The sequence below is a fragment of the Stegodyphus dumicola genome, chromosome 4, assembly GCF_044657685.1.
Source record: "Stegodyphus dumicola isolate Sdum_Otavi_A_Nest chromosome 4, ASM4465768v1".
Classification (NCBI taxonomy): Eukaryota; Metazoa; Arthropoda; class Arachnida; order Araneae; family Eresidae; genus Stegodyphus; species Stegodyphus dumicola.
In genome coordinates, this window is record NC_140771.1 from 224,939,538 (window position 1) to 224,965,765 (window position 26,228).

Sequence of the window (26,228 nt, forward strand, 5' to 3'; positions counted from 1 at the left end):
TTCATTCTATGTTCTATGAAACAGTGTTGTTTAATATTTGGATCCCACGGCCGTATATAAAGTAAACCTGAAATTTTTATTGCGTTTATGTGTAATTGAAAAGAATTGCTTAATTGCAGATAAGTACGAATGTCCAATATGTGGGAATGAAATGAGATTGTGTGAAAGGAAGGATATTACAGATAGTTTGAATGGCGGTGCAAGAAACCTGGTGAAAATGGACATTTTGTGATCCGCCATGCACTCAAGATTCTGTAGAAGATTAGGTAAGTTAGTATTTTTAATTATTTGAGGATATTATTTTTATGCATTGTTCTAAATGTAAGATTAAATAAATTAATATAGTATTATTGGAAAATTGGGCACAGCTTTAGTATAGCCCACCTGGAATTTTAAACAAAAAAATATCACCAAGAGCGGCGATAAATGATATGATCTGGTAACCCATACTATTCGCCAAACGCAATGTAAACAAGAGGATGGAATTACGGTTACAGCTAATTTAGTAGTAAGTTACATTTATTCAATTTCAATACAAATTACCGACATATCCGTTTACTCAAAGTTTAATGCACGTGCCCTGTATTCTTACTTTTCCGGTATAGATTTCTCTTAAAATTTGTCTCACGCTGCGTTGCAGGAGGAAATACAACATTTTAAATTAGAATTCTACTAAAATTAATATCTAAATACACAATTCGTAACACTGTTATTGGCGATTGTTTAACGCTCAGATACCGTGAATACTATTTTGTATATATATTTTTGGCTACTTGAGGTGATATTTTTGCGTTTAGTTATTGCTTGCTCTAAAACTGCTGTTAGTGATGTTTTAATTAAATATCAGGAGATTATAAAGGAAAATTTAAGGTGGGAGTTTTCAAACAAGCGTAAAATTTTGGGAAAAAGTATTTTATGTATGAATTAACAATAGAGTATGAACTTTTTAGAGGATTTTTGATGGATTGTCGATTATTGAAGGATAACATTTTCTGTGAAAAATGTAAGATACCATGCTGATTAGTTAGTCAGAAAAAGTCATCGAATGGTAGTATTTGCAAGAAATGTACGGCTGAGAAATCAATTAGGCTAAGATCTTGATTCGCCTGTAGTAAGCTCAATTTTTCTAGAAACTTTTTTTTTTTTTTCCCGACGCGAATCAATAGAGTTGCTTATGCGTGAATTTCTGCAATTCTCCGATTTCTTTTAAGTGAAAGAAGATTTCTTAGTATATGAGCAATGCAGAGTTTATTCAATTTCTGATTTTTAAGTAAAAAGAGATCGCTATATACATGGGCAAAGCCAATGCAGTGCGCAATGCCGTGATTGTGCACGTGCCTAGTTTGTGCAATTCTAGGATGTTTTTTTAAGTGAAAATAGATCGATGTGTACATGGGCAGAGCCAATGTAGTGCGCAATGCCGAGGTTGTGCGCAGTGCCTAGTTTGTGCAGTTCTAGGATGTTTTTTAAGTGAAAATAGATCGATGTGTACATGGGCAGAGCCAATGTAGTGCGCAATGCCGAGGTTGTGCGCGGTGCCTAGTTTGCGCAATTCTAGGATGTTTTTTAAGTGAAAATAGATCGATGTGTACATGGTCAAAGCCAATGTAGTGCGCAATGCCGAGGTTGTGCGCGGTGCCTAGTTTTTGCAATTCTAGGATGTTTTTTTTAAGTGAAAATCGATTGATGTGTACATGGGCAAAGCCAATGTAGTGCGCAATGCCGAGGTTGTGCGCGATGCCTACTTTTTGCAATTCTAGGATGTTTTTTTAAGTGCAAATAGATCGATGTGTACATTGGCAAAGCCAATGTAGTGCGCTATGCCGAGGTTGTGCACGGTGCCTAGTTTGTGCAATTCTAGGATGTTTTTTTAAGTGAAAATAGATCGATGTGTACATGGGCAAAGCCAATGTAGTGCGCTATGCCGAGGTTGTGCATTGTGCCTAGTTTGTGCAATTCTAGGATGTTTTTTTAAGTGAAAATAGATCGATGTGTACATGGGCAAAGCCAATGTAGTGCGTTATGCCGAGGTTGTGCACGGTGCCTAGTTTGTGCAATTCTAGGATGTTTTTTTAAGTGAAAATAAATCGATGTGTACATGGGCAAAGCCAATGTAGTGCACTATGCCGAAGTTGTGCACGGTGCCTAGTTTGTGCAATTATAGGATGTTTTTTTAAGTGAAAATAGATCGATGTGTACATGGGCGGAGCCAATGTAGTGTGCAATGCCGAGGTTGTGCAATTCGCTGATATTTTTAAGGTGGAAATAGATGGATGTGTACATGGACACCGAGCTTTGATGTTTTTCGGGCGAATACGGATCGTTGTTTACAAAGGAAAACGAGATAATGTGTGATGACAAGCTGTAATGTCATGTATTTTATATGCAATGTTTAACATATCGTTTGTGTATTTTAAATTTGTATTGTTGTTTTAATTGTGATTTATATTTAAGACATCATTTTTCATTTAAATTGTATTTTAATGTTTTGGTTTTGATATGTTTATAATGCTTTCCGACTTACGATATATATCGATAGCCCGACGATCTACTCAACAGTAGCAAAACTGTAAACTTTGACCCTATAAGTAACTTTTAACTCATTATTATAATACGTAGTGTTTGCAATCGTAATCGCACTTGATAATATGAGTTCTTTGATAATACAGTGTCTCACAAAAGTGATGGGACACTTGTGCTTTACAAAAGGAAACTGTAATAAAATAAATTAAAAAAACATGTAAAAATTTTTTGTGGGTGTGTTTCATACTTAAATTTAGTAACAATTATTACATCACATACATTTTCTCAAAATATTAATTTAATAAAAATACAATTGTTTAGAACGGAGCAAAAAATGGTTCACATAAGTGATGGGACACCATTAGATACTACTACGTACTATGCAACAAAAATCGTCTGAAGTAAGCAATAAAAATATTTTTTTGGGTTTGTATTTTTACTCAAAGCAATTGGCAATAATTTATCGCAATCGTCTGCAGTATTTCTCTCCAGTTTGTTTTGGAATTTTTGTGTTTTTTATCTCTGTGCAGCCATGAATGCTAAACGAAAAGAAACTTTGCCTGAAATTCGAAAATTAGTTATTAAGTTGCATATTGAACGTGGAAATTCTATTAGAGAAACTGCTGAAACCGTTAACCTGAGTCATTCAACAGGTTTTAATATCATTAAACGATATAAAAAGAATCATATGATTCAGGATAAAGAATACCTGGCCGACCATCAAAGCTATCCAATGGACTAAAGCGAATTATCGTTCAAAATATTAAAAAAAATCCAAGAATGAGTGCTCCCAAAGTTGCTGCTGATTTACAAGCATTATATGGAGTAATTATTAATCCTGAGGCTATTGGAAGAGTAATTCGATTTGCTGGATATCACGGTAGAGCAGCCAGGAAAAAATTCTTCGTGAGTGAAAAGAATAGAAACCTCAGACTGGCTTTCGCAAAATCCAACATAAATAAGAATTCTGATTACTGGAATGAAGTTATATTTGCTGATGAGAGTAAATTTAATATATTTGATTCTGACGGTAAAATCTTGGTGTGGAGAAAACCAAGGAAAGACAATTAATTAAAATCGGTGCTTCAAGAAGAATAGGGTAAAATCACTCCAGAAATCGCAAAAAAATTAGTCGAATCCATCCCAAGAAGATTAAATCATGTTTTAAAAGTAAAAGGAAATCCGACAAAATATTAAAACCTTTTAAAGTAAAATTTTTGGATAAATATTTGATGGAAAAGTAAGTGTCCCATCACTTATGTGAGCCATTTTTTGCTCCGTTCTAAACAATTGTATTTTTATTAAATTGATATTTTAATATTTTGAGAAAATGTATGTTATGTAGTAATTGTTACTAAATTTAATTATGAAACACACCCACAAAAAATTTTTACATGTTTTTTTTTAAATTTATTTTACTACAGTTTCCTTTTGTAAAGCACAAGTGTCCCATCACTTTTGTGAGACACTGTATGTGTGTGTTTATGTGAAGCATTGCTTAGTGTTCCTAATTTGTAGTATTTATTTTCTTATAATATTTTCTTTCATTGCGAGAAATTAATTTTTTTATTTATTCATGTGTAGAATTCTAGTATGCCTGCCTACAGAGAATATAATGTGATTTAGAAATTTAAGAACCTGTTTTTCATTAATGTGAAGTTCAAAATTTTTAGAAAATAATGAAAATTGTCTACTTACTGGTATATAAGGGATTATGTTGTTACGTAGCAAAATGTTAATTTGTAAATATGATAAAATTGATATGTTCCAGAGTATTAATTAAAAAAAACTTTTTTTTTTATTTGTATAAATGCTAAAGCTTAAAAATCTTTGAAAATATGGAAGCTGTATGAAATACAAGTATGAGAGACTGCGACATTCTTTATCGTTGTAATAACTGGTAGAATTCGCTTACTGTATCATGATAATTTTAAATATAAACAATTTATTATACTTATTAAGACATGTTTCTTTTCTTCTTATCTACTGAACACTTCTTCCAACAATCTACTAGCCGAATTACACTTATGCTAGAAATTTTATCAAACAAAACTGCTTAATCATGACAAATATTCACTGCAAAATTCGGAAAAAGTGCACAATACCATACACCTTACGCGTTTTTCAAAATAACACATACACATAAACCATGTACACGCCGACTTATTTTTACTTAAAAAAACATCCCAGAATTGCACGAAAATGGCATTGCGCACACTCTTCGCTATATCCATGTACACTGCTTTTTTCTCATAAATTCGAAAAATTTCACGAAAATACATGACAATTTTCTCAATCTTTAAACCTGGTAAAAAGAACATATATGAAATTACCTGATCACGAAAAAGTATTTACCCTTTACAAATATGAACATTTCCACATATAAAATAAATAAAATATCCAAAAACTTTTACCTCTAAATCATCTATTACATTATACACGTCACCAACGAATTCATACATGAAGCATTACAAATATTTAGTATCAAATATTTAAATTATTTCCATGCACGTTTATTTCAACTTAAACATACACCAAATTCCTACAAGTATAAAATTCACAAAATAACTATCATTTCATTAAAATATAATTAAATTCAAAAACACCACTTAAAATATACATGAGCACATACATTCAATTAATAAAAATTACCTTACAATCCTAATTACTTTAAACTAAATCATTGCTAATAACAATTTTCCCAATAATACCAAATTCCTTTCCTTCTTACATTTCCAACAATGCATAAAAATAATTAAAAATACTAACTTACCTAATCTCCTTCAGAATCTTCATTACGTGGCGGATACACTTTTCTTCATTCTCTTTCAGAATCTTTAAAATCATACTTATCTTTCAAAGCAAGATACCACGTAAAATAAATAACATAATAAAACATGTTTATTTCTCTCTCACACAACCTTAAAAAACATTTCTTACTATCCTTTTCAATACCACTAAATACCCATTTCGAATTCACTTTACTTACGGCCATGGGATCCAAAAATTCACAAACACTATTTGACACAACACAGAATAAAGCCAAATACAAAATTCCCAGATTTTTCCCCATTAAAGAACAATAATTCGTCCATTAAAATCACATGACATATCCCATCATCTCTTCCGATTAAAGAACCGTAATTCGTCCATTAATATCACATGACATATCCCATGATCTCTCATTTCCCCCACACAAAATAATGCGTAATCGGAACTCAGTACTGCTCACATTATTACCAAAGTCCCAGGTAGTAACCTTTATCGCCTCCAAAATTTCGCCAAACTACCAGTTACCGTAATGTAAAGATCAAACGCTAAAGGTTTCCGGTATTGTTTTTAAAATTACATCCTTTTAACCTTAATCATTTTTATTAATCATTTCTTAATATTTCTTTCTCTTAAAACCGTGTATAATAGTCATAAACTTATTTCTATTATCCACGATTTCTGGTGAAATCAAGATGGCTACCATTTTTTTAAATACGGAATTTCGTCGAATATCTGGATGGCAACCATTTTTCAAAACAACGTATTTCATGTGCTTTGGCGCCAAACCAAATTCGCCAAACTTTGAAGGTGGGCTATACTAAAGCTGTTCCGAAAATTGTTATTAGCAATGATTTAGTTTGAAGTAATTAGGATTGTAAGCTAATTTTTATTAATTTAATGTATGTGCTTATTTATATTTTAAGTAGTGTTTTTTAATTTAATGATCGTGGTTTTTAGAGTTATATGTTTGTAGTATTTTGGAATACGTTCGAGTAGAAGTAAACGTGCATGGAAAGAATTTAAGTATTTGTAATCATTTTTAATGTTTTGTTATGAATTCGTTGGTGACGTTTATAATAGATAATTTAGAGGTAAAAGTTTTTGGATATTTTACGTGGAAATGTATTATATTATACGTGGAAATGTTCATTCTTGGATAGGGTATATACTTATTCGCGATCAGGTAATTTCATATATGTGCTTTTACCAAGTTTAAAGATTCACAGAATTTTCCTGCAAATTTTTCTAATTTATTAGAAAATAGCAGTGTAGATGGATAAAGTCAAGAGTGTGCGCAATGCCATTTTTGTGCAATTCTGGGATTTTTTTTAAGTAAAAATAAGTGGACGTGTACATGGTTTAATTATATTTTAATTAAATGATAGTTATTTTGTGAATTATATGTTTGTAGCAATTTGGTATATGTTTCAGTGGAAGTAAACATGCATGGAAATAATTTAAATATTTGACACTAAGTATTTGTAACCATTTTTAATGTTTGCGTTATATATTCGTTGGTGACGTTTATAATAGATAATTTACGTGCTGTAGCAGTTTGTCGCCAAATTTTCGCGAAAAAATCGCCAAGTTACCATAATCCAAAGATTAAACCTTAAGAACTTATCTACGCATACTGCAAGGTGGTATTAAAAATTTCTCACAAAAGCAATCTTAGTTTGATGCTGCTAATTAAAATAAAGCATACTAACATCAAGAAATTATTTCCTGCATTAAAAGCATAATACAATAAATAAAATATACTCACGTTTCCAAATGTCGGAAGATGGTAAATATGATCAGAAAACTGACAGAGGCTTATCGCATAAATAAAAGAACATATACATGTAGGTAATATAATTTGAAATCAGATTACATAAGACAGTGTTCATTATGAGGTTATTGTTTATCTAAAACTAGAAATTAAATTTATATTTCCTTATTATTAACCAAAATTACTGAAGAATTTAAAACAGCGCGGGCAACCTCTATTTTATACTTTTACTTCACGTGAATATACGATGAAATAATGAAAGTTATAGTATTTATCATCAGAGCAGAGAGGGTATTTAGGAGAAGGGAAGCGTAGTAATAGGAGAGAAGAATGAAAAGAAAGAAAAGTAAATAATACGAAAGCTTTCAGATTTTATATTACACCTAAAAGGCTTTTTTTTAATATTTTGTGGGCTACCTTTATTTATTAAATATCCTATTCTTCGCACTTAAACCATAAAATTCAGTTCAACGGGAACACCTCATTGGATCTTCTACACCAGTAGCTCCTTCTCCTCGGCCAAAGAACTTCTCTCTCCACCCATGCATCGATCATTTGATGGACGCTCGGAAAATAGCATGCCATTTCATCGGCTCCGCAAAGATCTCATGTTAGCTCATCCAGTTGACATTATTGCTTTTCCTTTGGACATTGTACATCTGAGCAACTGAACTGACTGTTGTGAAATGAACTGAAGTAATAACTAGCACGATACTATTCGTGACGTAAGCCTGCGTGCTGAGTTCGAAAGTTTTGCTTGTAGAACGAAAGCTGATCTCGGAAGAGTAAAAGACTGTTTTGACAAGAGTAAAGAATAGCTTATTAAGAATTTTTTGTCTTTTGTCTTTATTCATAATGCACCCAGCCTTGGGTAGAGGCAGCCCGCAATTGAATGAACTGTTTTGAATATATTTGAATATCTGTGCAATCTTTCCTTAAGAAACAAAATCATTCTTTATAACCAAGTTTTAAGACCTGCATTACTCTACGGATGTGAAATCTGGGGTCATGCCGCCAATACAAATTTAAAACAACTCAAAGTCATACAAAATAAAACTTTAAGAGAAATCACTGACGCATCCTGGTTTCTCCCGAATGTAAGTATTCACGACGATCTCAAAGTCAAGCCCATTAACGATTATATAATAGAAACCGCAGCTAACTTCTTCAGTAAAGTCAGAAACCACAATAATCATCTAATTGCCTCTCTAATAAATCGCCCCTGGAACTCTAAGCACAAATACCCAGCGGATATACTTAGTCCCCCAGCAACCAGCAGAAGAGCTTAGCTATTAGAGTCATTGAACTGAGCACCCGCGCCAGCAGAGTCAACCGGGTTTTCACTCCCGTCATATGATCGGCGAAACAGCAGTACTACTTTCCCGCCACTGAAACCAGTTGGACGGCCCTTACCTTTCCTTCCCAGATGCTCCCATCAGATGTGAAGAAAGCGAAAGTGCTGCTTTCGGGAGCTTCAAACTATATGACGATCTTCGACGGAGTATTTTCCGATTGAACTTTTGGTTTTGAACTTCAATTTTGAATATACTTTAAAGATGGATTTGATAGCTTTAAAGGCCCAAAGAAGAGGACTTACAATTGCGTATTCTCAAACCTCAAGGAAAACCGAAAGTGAATTAACTAAAGAAGTAAGAGATATAAAAATACTTTTGATTTTGAAGTGTCAACTTTGTGATAAATTCCAGAGACTTGACGTATGTCAGAGTGCTATTTCGCAGCAAATTTTGCAGACTAAAGATGGTAAAAAATTATTTAGTGATGGCTTTCAAGAAGCAGAGGATTACCGAGATAAGTTTCTAGAACAGTGTGGTCAAATAGATGCTGAAATACAAGCTTCCTCTCTTCCAAGTAACTCAGAATTGAGGAAATTTAAATTGCTTAAAATTGAGCTTAAAAAATTCAGTGGTGGAGCTAAAGATTACCTGACTTTTTGGAGTCAGTTCCAGAAAATCCACGAAGACAAAAGTAACGCTGATGAAGATAAAATGCAGTATCTGTTGCAGGCCATGAAACCCAAATCGAAGGCAGAACGCCTAGTCCTTAGCTTCCCGGCAACGGCAGCTAATTATCCCAAAGCCATCGAACAACTAAGAGAGCGCTTTGGACGCGAAAATTTACTTGTGCAAATCTGTGAGAGACTTTTTAAGCCTAGTAATCAAAAACGTTGTAACCGGAAGAGCAAAAACTGATCTACCGTTCCTGTATGATGAACTAGAAGGAAAATTGCGAGCGTTGGAAAGTTTGGGGAGAACCCAAAAAAAAATATGGCGATTTTTTGACACCTTAGTGGAAAGTTCCTTACCAGAAGAAGTACTGATGGCGTGGGAAAGAAGCTGAAATCACGACTCCATTGAAACTAAAGAGACTCGACCCTCGCAACATTTAATGAATTTCTTAAAACAGGAAGTTAACGCAGTGGCTAATCGCACCGACGGTGCAAATAGCTAACAGGCTATTCACACCACCTACGTTCGCGCATGCGCACAGTCAGCCCAGGTACCAGCATTTTACGCCGATTTCCGTAAGGCAGGCGGTATTGAGAGCGAATGTTGTTAATAGTTCACCAGCAAGAGAATAATTTGCAAGTAATAATTATCAGTTACAAAGACGAGGTCAATCTATATACATGATAATGTTCAGGAAATGATTAGATAAAATGGGGATTTTATGATGTTCTAATTGCAAGCGAGGACGAGTAATTAGTTAAAAAATCTTTAGTGTATTGACAAAAAGACTACAGAAATTACTTAAATTCTTTTATTTAACAGAGGAATTTTTTATGCAAACTTAGACCCTATTCTTATAACATAGGACTGTCAGAATTTATTATTCAATAAGAAAACTTACTGAAAATGATAATATTCTTATATATTCATCACGTTTTCACTATCCACATAGGTTTATAGATTCAAATGCCATATTTCAAAATCAAAGTTATTTATGTAATAAAACCTTACAAAATCTGATAAATCATTTGTGTGTGCAAATTTTTAAATCTAAATCTCTTACATTAAATTATTTCTGTCTTTTAAATTACATCCCATTATTTATTTCAATTTAATTGATTAATGTGTTTGTACTAATATTTCAAAGTTCTTTGAAGCACTTTTTGTGTCCTGAAAATGCCAAGTATTTCCATAAAAAAAAATAAGCAGGCATACAGAATAATTCATTTAAAAGTTGATATAATCGCTTTTAACTTATTTCATGTCTAAATTTTCTACACAGAAATCGTCTGTCTAATTTTTAGTATCTTTTATCGGACGAAATTTTTCAAAGAGGAATGAATTAAAGTCTTGACTGCGCAAAACACATATTTAAAGCTAAATGTATTCTAAGAAGTACAACAAATGTAAACAAGATTTTGTCTTCCCCCCCCAAATCAGACATTTAAATTATTCAAACCGTTCAGGAAAAGGATAAACATTGCGAACACAAAAATCTGCCCTTTTTATATATACTTTAATAAAAGGAAATGTGTTCCTTCTTTTTATAAGAAAAGGAACCCATTTTCCTCTCTAAACTTTTGAAAGTCTCCAACGCTTAAAAAATGATAAACTACGCCAAGGTAGAAATCCGCCTTTTTTTTTTAAAAAAAAAAAAAAAAATTCACTACAACAGTTCGCATACGTAGAATCCGTTCCTTTCGATGCGGTCCAATTGACGGATCTGACAACTCAATGCGCATGCGTTGTTAATGTTGGTGCGAATAGCTTAAGCGGCTAATCGCACCGGTGGTGAGGATAGCATCGGCCGGAAGTTAAGGGCGAAGAGATGGTTCTACTCGCAAGAACTGGTTTAGCTTCCCAACAGAACCATCGGAAGAAAGACTTTAACCACGAAGAGGTAAAACTAAATGAACCCATAACACCGTCAGCTCTAGTAAGTCTTGAGAATTCAGGTAAGAGTATTCCAAACTGTAATTTTTGTGAAAAGAAACATTCTAGTGAAAAATGTTACTCCGCAAAATAAATGACTTTAGCTGAAAAACAACAATTGTTATTGAAAAAAGGTGCTTGTTTCTCTTGTCTGAAAAGAGCGAGTCACATTAGTAAATTTTGTTCTTTAAAAGTAAGTTAAGTGTTTCTGTTTGCAAAAGTTGTAATCATTTTGATGTAATGTGTAATCAACTCTAAAAAATAACGATCAGATACGTGTTTCAAAAGAGAGTTCTCTTTCTAACTGTGGCAGAAGCGAAACTGTATTTTTGCAAAGGCCTTGTGCTCTAATTCGGTGTCAAGGTCGTGAGAAAATTATTAGCTGCATAATTGATAGCGGAAGCCAAAGTAGCTACGTTAGTGATAGTATGATGAGTCAGCTTAAAGCATCTCCGCTTAGGAAGGAGACAGTTATACATGCACTGTTTGGGGTGGATGAAACGAAACCTAAACAACATGAAGTGTTTTCCGTCGAGGTCAACAATTTAAAGGGAACGTTCGCATGTAGTTTTGAAGCACTTTCTGAAAAAAGGATTTGAGGTTTTATTCCTAAGGTTAAGGATAAAGAGATTTTGAATGAATTAAAAGAAAAGGAAATCGAATTTTCTGATCCATTGCGAAAGGAAACTGAAATTACCCTTTTACTCGTAATTGGAGCAAATGTTATAGGAAAATTATTGACGGGAAATTCTGTTGAATTACAGTCGGGGGGTAACGGCTGTCGAAACGAAACTTGGGTGGACGGTATTTGGAAAACGAAATTCGGGTGAAAAGGATAATATTTTGAAATCATTTTCAATGCATGTCAGGAGAATTCCTCTGAATGAGTTATGGGAACTCGAAAAAATCGGAATATGTGCTCCAATCGAGACTGTTAAAATTAAAGAAAGTTTTAATTTATCTGAATTTGAGAACAAAATGAAAATTCTTCCAGATGGAAGATATGAAGTAGAACTTCCTGGAAATGTGATATTACACATTTAACCGATAATAAAGAATTATCCTGGAAAAGGTATCAAAAGATGATCTATAAACTCAGATGTAGTAAATTTTTCGATTATTATCAAAATGTGTTCAAGGAATGGGAAAGGTTGAATATTATTGAACGCGTACCAGAAAACGAACTGAATAATGAATGTCATTATTTGCTGCGTAGGCCTGTAATCAAATTAGGAAGTGAAACTACGAAAATTCGTCCTGTTTTTGACGCCTCTCCGTCAGATAAAGGGAAACTCTCTTTGAACGAATATTTGTGTAAAGGAATGAATCTTATTGAATTAATACCTGATATTATAGATCGTTTTAGGATGTATGCGATAGGTATTAGAGCCGATATTGAAAAGGCTTTCTTAATGTTATCCGACGCATCTAAAGATAGAGATTTTCTCAGATTTTTTTTTTCCCATGCAATGAAGGGCAACTAATTTATAGGCATTGCAGAGTTGTGTTTGGAGTTTCTTCGAGCCCCTACTTGCTGAACGCATCTATAATGCATCTATTAGAAAACTTTACCTGTTAGTATAGTGAAGTTGTTCAAAAATTGAAATCGTCATTTTATGTGGATAATTGTTTATCTAGTGTTTTTAGTATTGATGAACAGTTTACTTTTATTGAACATTCCAAATTAATCATGTCAAATGGATGTTTTAAGATGTTTTAAATAGATGTTTTAACTTTAACAGAATAAGTGCCACCCATTGCGCGTTTTTGAAAGCAATGTGGCTGGTTGAAATGTTAACAATCATTCAGGGGATACTTCCGTTTTGGAGGTAATTTGGAATTTGGATAATGATACGCTGAGGTGCTGCACAGATACAGATACATTGACCTGTGATACGAAAATCACAAAGAGGACAATTTTGGCAATTGTGCAGACAATTTTTGATCCTATTGGTTTACTAACGCCAACTACATAGCTTCGGTTTTCTTTCGCAAAGGATCCGTTGGCGCCGATGCGTATTTATTCGCCAAGCTCACCAATGGCTAATCGGCCATGATTTTATCGGTGTATAGTCAAAGAATATGTATTGTTAGACATTCTTTGGTATATTTAAGTTGCAAGATATTTATCATATGGAAGCCATGATTTTAGCGGTGTACAAGTCAAGTTATAAGATATTTAGCATATAGAAATAAAATAAATAGGTTGATAATGACATTTAGCGGTGTATAGTTAACTCGGGAGGACGCACGATGTATTATTATTTAACACGAGAACGCGCGTCACAATTAAATGACATACAAATGACACATATTATTACAATTCAGTAAAATAATGCATTCTGTATTAATTGCAACATTTATTATATAAAATATCTTTAATATTTGAACATTAATAACAAATAAAAGTACTTACATTTTCTTCAGATGACTAGGAATCATTGATTTTGTAGGGTTTATATTTATTTTAACTAACATTTATTTTAAGTTTAAATTATCTTTCCTGTCAAGCCTTACTTTCCCCTGGAATTGCCAATGCCACAATCTGGAATCGCCAATGCCAATCCCCTGGAATTGCCAATGCCAATGCTCTGTCCGTGTTCCGACAGAGTATGTAAATTTTAGTAGAACGCGCAAGGATTCAAAATAGTCAGCGGAAGTTTCTGAGTTAAATAGAAGAGATGATCATGAATCGTTTCTGTATCCAATACTGTTGCCAGAAAAATGTGATTTCACTAAGTTATTAATCAGAAATGTACATAATAAGAACTGTCATGCTGGTCTTCAGATGATGCAATGTATATTACGAGAAAGATTTTGGATAGTCAGAGCTAGAAAGGCCATTAAAAATGTCCTCTTTAAGTGTATCGTTTGTAAATGATTTAAAACTAAGGCTATGTCAAGCGAACCGACACCTCTGCCACCAGCCCGAGTTACGGATTGTGCGCCGTTTGAAATCATAGGGATTGATTTAGCTGGACCCCTGTTTTAAAAAATGAAGGAAAGGTGTGGATCGCACTGTGTACTGTGCCATTCACCTTGAACTTGTAAATTCTCTTTCTACTGATGCTTTCCTTTTGGCGCTTCAACGATTTGTTGCTAGGCGCGGACGCCCTAGAATAATCTATAGTGATAACGGGACAAACTTTTGGGGTGCATCTGATGATTCATCAAAACTAAATTGGTCTAAAGAATTAAAGGAAACGGGAACTGAAAGGATATTCTGGAAATTTATTCCACCTACTGCAGCTTGGTGGGGCGTCTGGTGGGAGAGGTTGGTTCGTACAGTAAAAGAATTGCTAAAACGTACTTTAGGTAAATCAGTGTTATCTTATGAAGAACTTTATACTATTATTTGTGATTGTGAAACTATAATTAATTGTAGACCCTTAACGTATGTTTCTGAAGTTCTGCAGGAATTTGTCCCTCTGACACCCGTCATGTATCTTATCGAGAAGAGAAATTCCAATGTTGAAGATCTTGATGAATTAAATTCGTCAAGTCTTAATAAGAGATTAAAGTATAGAACTAAATTGTTAAATGATCTGCGACAATGCTTTAAAAAAGAATACTGGTTCAAAAGCACAATGAGAAATGATCTCGGGAACCTGTAGTTGGAGAAATAGTACTGATGGGGGATGATAACAAAAAACGTTCATTTTGGCCCTCAGCCCGAATTACAGAATTGATCCCTGGACGTGATGGAAAGGTTTCCACGGTTAAATTTAAGATCTGGCATGGAACAGTTGTACGACCAATACAACGCATCCTTCCTCTGGAGATACAGGCCAATGACAGAAACATAATTCCTGATAAGAAACTGGGTGTAGAAGAATCTAATTCTAGTGCTGGATGTACGCTAAGGGGAATTGCACCTGATAAAATGGTAATGCAACAATATTCCTCCTCTGGACGACTTGTAAAAGTTCCAAAAAGACTTGATCTTTTAAATAATGTTTGTTATGAGCTTGAGACTCAACCCTCAAGGGGGGGGGAGGATTTTGTGAAATGAACTGAAATAATAACTGGCACGAGGCTCTGCTATTCGTGGCGCCAGCCTGCGTGCTGAGTGTTTCGAATGTTTTGCTTGTAGACAGAACGAAATCTGATCTCGGAAGAGTAAGACTGTTTTGATGAAAATAAAGAATGACTTATTAAGAATTTTTTGTCTTTATTAATAATGCACCCAGCCTTCGGTCAGAGGCAGCCCGCAATTGAATGAACTGTTTTGAATATATTTGCTTTATATATTTTCTGTGTTCTTCGCAACACTGACCTTCTGATCGGTATGTGCGAGAAACTCATCACTCGATTACACGAGAATATTTCTCTCATCTGATTATTGCCATGATATGTTAGGGGCATTAGGTTCTTTTCCTGCACGAGTTACACACAGGATGCGACTACCAGCCTAGGTGCCTGACAAAAGTGTGCAAACACCTGAGCCTTCAATAGGAATCATTCCGAGCGGTGACTCCAAGTGTGTTGGACCAAAACCAACTAGATATCTAGTTGGCCTTTGTTGGATGCACTCCAGTTAGCTGCTCAATTTATCACGAACTGACCCAGTCCCGTAGGCGGTCAGTTAGTTTTAGTTTTATTCTACTGAGTCTCTTAGACTACTCGACTAATTCCTACGGGGTTCACTATTAAGCATGTCCTTTTTTAGGACAGTCAATACTGATGAAGAAATTAGCGATTTTACGGACTCGGAATGATCAACGTTTTCTTTACCTCCCACCTCAAGGCATGAAGAATTTCTGAAGGACCCAAGGCTACGGAAGAATATCAAAAATAGGAAAGGAGAAAAGACTGAAAAAGGCGGAGAAAAATGTGGAAAAGGATCGGGAAAAACACCTAGAATCTGAGGCAAGGCTAAACGCTGCTAAATCTCCAGAAGAAAAATCCAGAATCATCTCTGAACATGTTAAGGTCGCAGCCCAGTTCCTCAGTAAGAGACAATGCACTCATCTAACCACCGAAAATCATGATGCAGATGAAGAATGGACCACGGCAAAGAAAATTGCTAAAATTAAGGAAAAACCAGAACCGATGGAAATTCCACAAGAGAACAGATTCCAACTGCTGAGAAGAATTGCCGAAGAAACCCTGAAGGCCCCCGTGCATACGACAAATCAGAGCTGCAAAAAGTCCAGCAGAGAAATTACAAACAGGTTTTTAGGCATCTATGCTCCTCATAAATTTTGCCGAATCAGAAAATTAGAAAAGTACAAGCTTCCCTCCTACGACGGACCAATAAGATTGCAGGAAATTCACGCAGCTCTCCATGCTGCAGCGAAGTGACCGTTTTCTTACTTAGACGGAGTAGCTTCGAATCTGTTATACTTAAGGCTCATCATCGCATCATCAAGAATTCTCCTCTGGAATTCTCCGCCAACATACATCTACGTCATGGTAGGAAAGTCATGTTTTTCTCCACGCGTGACACGCAGGATGAGGCTTATTAGCCCAGGGGCCTGTTTTCACATGCTTACGCACCTAAGCCTTCAACAGGAATATCGTCAAATACAGCAATAGCTCACAAAAATGATGGGCCACTATAATTTTTTTAAATTAATTTTAAGAAATAGGTGAAAAGCTTTGAAATAAAATAATAAAGAATATTTTCCTTTTGAATACATATTTTCTTAGTTCTCTCTCTTTGTACTAAATAAATTTGAAAAAATTAAAAAGTAAATTTTAAAAAATAAGGTTTTAGGCTGAAATTGAAAGAAAAAAGATATTCTTTGGAAAACAGCCTTGACGCAGAAAAAGGGAGAAACAGCTTATTATGGTAGATCAGGTTAATTAATTTAATCAGACATTTTCACAATTTCTAATTAAAATCGTTTGTAATAAATAAAATACGAAATTTTATGGAATTAGTTTGGATAAAATGCTAGGTAGAAATCTAAAAATCGTTTGCCTATATAACTCGAATTTTCATTTTAGAAAGTATTTGTTATTTTAATATCTTCTTGCAATGGCTCGTTCATGAAAGAAAACATTGTTAGAAACCTGCAGATTAATTATTGATTTGCATCAAAGGAAACAGAAACCTGTTAAAAAAGATTGCCTATTTATTTAAGTAATTCTACAGTTTTTGATGTTGTTAAGCGTTATAAGAAACAGAATTGTATTCAAAACAAAAGGAGATCTGGAAAACCATCTAAGTTATCTGATGGGATGAAACGCTTTATTTTAAGGAATATTAAAAAGAATGCAAGATTGAATGCTCCTAAACTTGTTGCGGAATTTAATTATATGGAATATGTGTAAATCCAGAAACTGTAAGAAGAATAATGCAATCGGCAGGATATTATGGGCGAGTAGAATGAAGAAAATTATTTTCCACATAGATGGAAACTCGCAATAATTATCATCTTCCTTAAGCCCAACAAAGATCCTAAAAATCTTACCAGCTATCACCCAATAAGCTTATTACCATGTCTGTGCAAGGTCTTCGAAAGAGTTACCCAAGTACAACTCAACGATTATATTTCGAAAAATAATGTCATCAAAAGCAGCCAGTTCGGCTTTAGACACGGACATTCAACAATTACGCAAATTTTAAACGTTATTGAAACAATAGGAGAAGCCTTTGCTAATAAATCATGCATAGCAGCCTGCTTTTTGGATACAGAAAAAGCTTTTGATCGGATCTGGCATACCGGTTTAATTTACAAAATGATTTCATTAAGAATTCCTCAAAGAATTTTCAGATTAATCAGTTCGTATTTAAAAATCGAACTTTTCAGGTCAGAGTATGACAAGAATTATCAAAAAGAAAATATCTGAAAGCTGGAGCCGCATCGGTACTTGCACAGACTTTTTAAAATTTATATATAAACGATCTCTCAGAACCACTTTGAATACATAGAGAATTTGTGTAAAACAGCCAAATATACTGACAAAACCATTATTATATCACGTTCACGCAGACCACAATATGCCATAGAAAATTTACATTTTGGAATTAACTTCATAAATCTCTGGTATAAATTATGGAAATTCAAAATAAATACTAGCAAGAGCAATATCGTCCTATTTAGAAGGTATCGTAAAAAATAGCCAGTTAATATTAACATTACAATAGATAACTCCCCACTTCCAGTTGTCAGTTCAACAAAATATCTAGGAGTCATTCTAGATGAACAATTAACGTTTAAAGATCATGTGACATATGTTTTAAACAAAGCCAATGCCACCATCATGTCTATCAACAGTTTAATAGGGCGAAAATCAAAATTGAATCTCAATATTAAAAGAACTTTATATCTTACACTAATTCAGCCAATACTTTTTATGCAGTGACGTGTTGGGCCCCTGCATCAAAATATTATCGTCGCACGATCATCGTCTTCCAAAATAAAATCATTAGAAGCCTAAAGATTTCTCGTGGTTTGTCAGAAATCAACAGATACATCAGGATTTAAAAATTCCTCATGCCCAAGATTATATATTGATGACCGCACATAACTTCAGAATTGTACACAATTCAAAACATCATCATATCGCACAACTCACAAACTACCACTGTGCATCCTTTCAAGCGTCCTCATACTATTCATCATAACCTTGCATATTAAACTTCGCCAACGCAGGCCAGAAGTGCAGTAACCTCTTTTTTCTCCCCCATAGTTAATAAATCTCATCAAAGCAACAGATATCATACTAAAGAATGTGATTCAACTGGCAAAGCATTAGGACTTTGTTTTGAATACTCTGCATCGTTTAGCATTTTCATTATTAGCGTATTATGTATTTCATTATTAGAGTATTAGCGTATTATGTATTCAACTTTCATATAACTTGCAAAGAAATGGACTTCGCTCCCGAAGGACTTTGTTGTACCTTACTTCAACCCATATTATTACTTTCAATGCATTTTATTATTCTAGTGTTAGCACATTTATATACTTTGCAAATAATTTTCAAGTCCTCATTGCAAGAATACAATTTCTTGACATTTAATCTCCGTCATCTATGTTTATTATGCTTCAGCAATCTATTCTTCTATGTTTATTATGCATATAGCAAATAACATTTTCATGTTTGTTTAACTTAGATACTAATCTAAGTTGTGCAAAAGCGCTTATTCTTTTATTCCCAGCCAAAGTCTCGAAGCAAAACGCCAATTTAGAGGTCAAAACTCCTAGCGGTTGATGCCTCAAGAACCACCAGCGATGTCTGATAAAGAAAATTTTATGTCAGTAAAACCCGAAAACTTCGACTCGCTTTTGCAAAATTGAAGAAACAAAAGACACCCAAGTGGAGAAAACCCAAAGAATTTTGGAAGCAAAACTTAGTACAAGGTGTTAAACATGGCGGAGAAGGAGTTATGGAATAGAGATGTGTGGCACATTCCGGTACATAATGCACAAAGTAGTTTTAAATTCTATCAGGACAATGATCCAAAGCATTCTGTGCACAATGTTAAGACTCTGGCTGTTATATAAGTGTCCAGAAGTAATTAAGGCACCACTCCATTCCAGATCTTAATCCTATTGAACATATTTGCAGAAGATGGAATCGAAAATTCGAAAACAGAGCATATATTCGCGGCAGCAATTGAAAGCAGTGACTCAAGAGGAGTGGCATAAAATAAGTCCAAAAATAGTAAAAAAAACTTGTGGAGTCAATGCCCAAAGATTAAATGAAGTGATCAAGTGTAAAGGTAATCCCACAAGATATTAAGAAGTAAAAACAATAAGTTTTTGTCATTTTTGGCTGTTACTACAAGTGTCCGATTATTTTTGTGAGAATATTTTTCCTCATTAAAAACAATATTGATTTTTGAATTTTATTTTTATCTTTTTGAAATTGTATTTAATATAAAAAATGCTGAGTTTATATATAATAAAAGCCTTTCTTTTTGTTTTAATTTCTTTTAGTTTTTATGTTCATTAAAGAATTCAAAGTGTCTGATCATTTTTGTGAGCCACTGTATTTAAAAAAGCATACCTTTAGAATTTCCGATGCGAAGTCTCACGCCCTGGAGATTGTTTTTTGTTTTTGCATACAGTGTTGCTATTGCTCGCTTTGAAATGGTTGAGTTTATTAATCAAAAATTCCATAAGTTTCCAAAAATGAAATAGATAATAAAACAAATTCAAAATTCGGGCATCCAGATTCGTGTGGAGTGCTAAGTTATTCAAAATTTGATGGCTGTAGGTGCCGTTTTTTTTCACAATGCGAGTAACATTCATGTAGCTTCTTCATAATTTAGTTTCTTTAATACATGCTGATAATGTTTGAGGGCAAAAGTTTGAAAAGTGAACCAATGCAGAAAGTGAAACGACGCAAAATACAGCTTTGAGACTAATAGCTCCTTTGAGCTAAAAAAGGAAAATATGAAAGATTTTATATTATACCAAAAAGGGTGTTTTTTTAACGTTTTGTTTGTTATATTTATTAAATATCATGCTCTTCGGACTTAAACCACATAAAATCCAATTCAACAGCATTATCACAAAATATTTAAAAAGAGCAAACATATCTTTAGAATTTCCGGGTACAAAGTCTAGCGCTGGAGACAAAAATGTTTTTTTTCCATACGGTGTTGCCGTTGCTCGCTTTGAAATCGTTGAGTTTGTTAATTAAAAATTCATTTTACAAAATTTGAAATAGATAATAAAACAAATTCCAAATTTGGGCTCCCAAGTGCCCATGTTCAGTTGAAGGTCTACGTCATTCAAAATTTGATCGCTCTAGATACCACTGTTTTTTTACAATGCGAGAAACATTCATACAGATTCTTCATTATGTAGTTTCTTTAAATATAACACATGGTGATAATATTTTGTGGCAAGAGTATGAAAAGTGAATCATCGCTGAAAGTTAAACGATGCAAAATGCTCTTTTGAGACTAATAGCCCTTTGGGTTTAATGCACCTATGGGCTAAAAAAAAGGAGACATTTATTTTATCAAAATCACTCTCTCTACTCTTGGTATCCAGCCTAATACATTTTGACTGGATCATCTTTTTTCTTCTTTCCTGTAATACCTGCATGTAAGTAGATGAACATTAAATAATTGCCAGCATTGGCTATCATTCAGGTTAAATAATGATAACATTACTAGATCTATGATTATTGGAGACGTTTTTAAGAATGCTTTGGTTTAGTTGACTATGGAAAAGCACACTAAGCCTATCTGCCTAAGAGAAGGCATGCCTTCGTAGAGGAATTTCTAGGTGAAACTTGCTCGTATACATGGTACACATGAAGAAAACCAAAATAAAATGGCCAAGAAGTCAGCCCTGAATGGAACCCAGGTCGGAATTACCACGGTTCAGCCATTTTACTGCTGCTCTTCTCAAGAATGTGTTTTAATAATATTTTCACAAATAAAATTTAAATAAATTTTCACCATTACAGTTTATTATTAGTAATACACAACCATTTCATTACTTAGCCACAAGATAAGACTAACTACATAAAACTTTGATTTCTCCATGAGTAGTGGCACGTTTCCTATAAGAAATTCTGAGCCTCAAATATTAGAGCAACCATTTTAGTAGAAGTCGCCAAATTTCCAGATTTCTCCAAACTCATGCAACCATTGCTATTTTTAGGTTTTAACAAGAATTTTCGTATCCATTTATTTTATGGTATTTCAAATTCCAAAAGTTTTCATAAGCGAAATCGTCTTACCATTTGCCTTACATGCAATATTAAAATATAAATGCTTGTGATTTTTAGCTACAGTGGAAGAAACTGTGGCAGAATTTCTGGAAGAATGTAGTATTTTATGCAAAACTGAATTTATTCTTAAAGCGATAGCCATGAAATTTGCCCTGGAACAAAAGAAATAAAATCCCGTTTGTAAATAAATTTATTGATCTATTTTTAAGATGAATATTTTATTAAAAAGTAAAATATTGTTGCAAATTTTTTTATTTAGATAGCTAATGTTAGTAGAATTATAAATAAAAATGTTTTATTTCCTCCTGCAATGCATCACAAGACATCTTAAGAGAAAATCTTAAAAGAGAGCTACGCCGGAAAAGTAAAAATACAAGAGCACGTTCATTTAACATTTAATAAATAGATATCTCGCAATTTATAATAAAATTGAATAAATGTATTTGACTACTGTGTTAGCTGTAACAGTAATTCTACTCTTTCACTTTTCTGAAATCTCGAAAAGCAAAGAAATTACTAGAAATCTTTCGCAACCAACTGAAGCTTTAAAAAGCCGGAGAGAAACATCTCATCTCAGCTGTTTATTTAGCTACTGTAATTATCATTAATCAGATTAGCTTTCTCTGCGCTGTAGTTGTGTTCTATTTACTGTTTCAGTAGTTTAATGTATAGCTACGGATTATATTGCATGATATTGTACGAATATCTTTGAGAAAAAATCCAGCATTCTGTTATATTTCTTTTGATAAGAATAAATTTTATTAACCTTTTATTGGACTTGCGCATTCAATCTATTATGAACCCGTACATATGCAACAATATTTATGTAATAAATGACTTTTTGCAGTTATAAATAATAATAATAATAATAATATTTTTTAATAAAAAAACTGCTATACATAATCAAGGTAATTACACTAATACTTAAGTACCGAAATTCTTCCACAAAAATTTCACTTCTAATGCTGTTAACTCATGACTGTTTTGTCATAATAATCGACTTTATTATCTTAGATAAACCTGAATATTCCAAGTCAAAGAAAATGCATATTCAGATTTGGTTTTCTCAGACAGTAGCCAGGAGAATTCGTTTAGGCTAAATGGTTAGTATTTCAGCTCCTTACAAAATATTTTCTTAGAAGCAGATAGAGATCTAGAGAAATTCTTATAGAGTTCAAATTTTTTCGGAAGCTAATACCCACGCAGTCAAATTTGGTATAAAAGTGACAGCATTAAATAGCTGCTGAAGAAACATGTACAGAACATTGTCTCATATTTAAGCTAACCCAAGGAAAAACTAGATTACCAGTTTGACTTGGGTTATACCTATTACGTCATTAGCTACACCTATGCACCTGCCTATAGAATTGAACTCACAGGGAAATTAAGTGTTCAAAGTTCCACACCTAATGAAAAGTCCTTTAGCACAACCAGTATTGCAATTATTTTAAGCAAAGATGTATTTCTGAATAATTGTTCCTGTGAAAAATAAAAATCTGATGTGTACACCACATGTGTACATCTTCGTATGGAATATTAAATTATATGCACTTTTTGCTGCATTTTATTTAAATGTATTTCCTCCAATTTTATTAGAGACATATTTCTCGTTCAATTAATTCTATTCTCAATTCGTGGCAACACAAAAATACATAAAACCTCAAAATATCTACATTAAAAATTGAAAATTAATAATAATAATAAAACACCAAATACAGTTAAAAAAACAATTTTTACAATTAAAATTAGAGTTTCTATGCAAAAACATCCATTTCGACCAGCAGGCAACAAGGCAGATTTTTCGGTGCACAAAAATGAAAGTTTGATTTTGGTCCCACACGGCAAAAAGGACACTGAAGGTGCAGAAGCTTTCAACAACAATATATTGAAGAATGAAAACATACAGCAATTTTGTTTTTATACTGCAATTAAAAAAAGTGACTATATAATTTATGAACTATGCAGATGCAATAATAAAGTTCAAGTGAGCTTGCAATAGCTCCTCTTTCACACTTTGAAAGAAATTTTAACTAGATTATATGAAAAGTTATACTTTTCATATAATTTTAACATATAATTTTCATATAATATTTTTCATATAATTTTCATTCATTTTAACTATAAAAATGGTTTTTGAATTCGTTCTGAAAGTCTAAAAATTCCTCAGAAATTATTATAGCTTTTCAAAAAACAAATTACATTTCATATACAGAGGGCGTTCGCACATTTTTTTTAGACGAATTTCATTATATTTACAGAAATATTTTACCTAAAATTTTTGCTTTTAAAATGTTCTAACCCTTATTCTTCACTATCTTACTACATCACAATTGTTGTAAGCCTGAGATAGGGGGCCAACTATTCATCTTATTTTGAGTGAAATAAAGAGTAGTTAACCCTTCGTGAGCCTACGGCTTCTGTTATTTGAACTCAGCGATAAGTCGCATAACAGTTCCCTAGGTCCCTTGACATTTATTTGGTAGAATAAGAGCGAGGAACACTATCAAGCTTTCCAAAGTCCAGGGAGGGTTGTAGGTCGATGTTTGGACAATTTTTAAAAGTCCAAAAGCGGAAAAATCCATGCATGATACATCATGAGATTTAGCAGGGATATGAGGGGAGGGTATGCCCTTGATAACCTTTTCCCATTTCATTTTTTCCCCAAGTAATTAATAGTGGATTTTGACGTGAGGCTGCTTGCTTTGTCTTGGTGCTGTGCTACTTATTAATGACACTTTTCGTAAATAGAATTTCATATTTGAAAAATAAGATGAATAGTTAGCCCCCTATCTCAGGCTTACAACAATCGTGATGTAGTAAGATAGTGAAGAATAAGGGTTAGAGAACATTTTAAAAGCAAAAATTTTAGGTAAAATATTTATGTAAATATAATGAAATTCATCTAAAAAAATGTGCGAACGCCCTCTGTATATGAAACGTAATTTCTGTTTTTTGAAAAGCTATAATAATTTCTGAGGAATTTTTAGACTTTCAGAACGAATTCAAAAACCATTTTTATACTTTGCATATATTCTAGTTAAAATTTCTTTCAAAGTGTGAAAGAGGAGCTATTGCAAGCTCACTTGAACTTTATTATTGCACCTGCATAGTTCATAAATTATATAGTCACTTTTTTTAATTGCAGTATAAAAAAAATTGCTGTATGTTTATGATAACCTTTTCCCATTTCATTTTTTCCCCAAGTAATTAATAGTGGATTTTGACGTGAGGCTGCTTGCTTTGTCTTGGTGCTGTGCTACTTATTAATGGCACTTTTCGTAAATAGAATTTCATATTTGAAAACTGTATATAAAATTTACTACTTATCATATGTGAAGTTGATCTTAACATTTTTCTCCTCTCTCTTTATTTTTAATTTGTTGTTATATGAAAAACCAGAAACAACCATAAATCCTATTGAAAACTTTCTTTAAATTCTTTGAACCATGCTTTAAGATTTTTTTCTCCTCTTTGATAATGATAAACATATCCGTTTTTATCGCAGTCATTTAAATACACCGAAGATTCATTTACTTTGACATAATTTTTCCATTTTTGCTCCAAAAAATTTTCTCATAAAGAATTCTGCAGCGCGTTCAGAGATATGTTGGGGAGGGAGACGATACAGTTCATGTTTTTTTTTTTTTTTTTTTTTTTGCTTTTTTGGGGGGAAGGGGTACTGACCATTTTAATGATTCAGCAACTGTCCTTTGATTTGGAGGATTTTATTTTAACACAAATATCTTACCTTTGCAACATTAGAAATATTCCGTTTTCCGTTGGATATGTATTTGAAAATATTTTCCACTTGAGGTCAAACTTTGACGTTTTTTTCCCTTTCCGATTGACAATATTACCTATCGTAGCTTCAGGTATTGAAAAACCATGGATTTCACAGCGTTTTTTTAATAACTAGATACGAATAATTTTCTTCGGAAAGAGTATGAACACAGCCTTCCATCCATTACTCCTTTAAAAGTGCCATTTCGCATGAAATCAAAATTACCAAGTAGCAGACGTTAATTTATACTTTCATAAATATAGTTACAGTTGAAAAAAATCCAAGTAGACGAGTTTTTTTATAGCAAAGTAAAATCCTCTAACATATGTGGAAACAGCTTCTGTGTAGGACTACAGCAATGAAAATGCAATGAAATAAATACACACAATGCCGGCTGGAAATCTAAAATTACTTTTACAGTCAATGAAACATAAATGCAAACTTCTTGTGGCGGGAGGGAGGGTCACTGCAGATTAAAAAAAAAAAAAAAAATGATGTATTTGTTCTATCACCAAAGGTGGGAAAATGAAGGTCCATACCCACAATACAAGCCCCTATTACCATCTGAATTTTCTACTGAGTGTGTTACCTCTATGCTCCATGAGGTGTCTTGTGTGGAAAGTTGGTTTTCAGACTTCACCTTCAGGAAACTGAAGCAGAATTTGAGCTACTCTGAAAGTAGCTATAAATTTTTCTGTAAATATCATTTTAAAAATACCAACTCCATTACAATGCCACCCTGGTGACATTTGAATCCACAGTCTTTGACTCTGGAAACCAATGTTTTATCTATTAGACAACAGGAGCAACTTTAAATTGATGTAGATAGATTTTA

General features: G+C 33.3%; 1 protein-coding gene across 1 annotated transcript in view; it reads right to left on the reverse strand.

Annotated features, from left to right (window-relative positions):
* Positions 1–7,310, reverse strand: part of LOC118203803 (uncharacterized) — a 75,099-nt gene extending 67,789 nt beyond the window's left edge. The window contains exon 1 of the mRNA XM_085816034.1: positions 7,061–7,310. The gene's annotated coding sequence lies outside the window, so the exon portion shown is untranslated. The remainder of the gene's footprint in view (positions 1–7,060) is intronic.
* Positions 7,311–26,228: the final 18,918 nt, after the last annotated feature.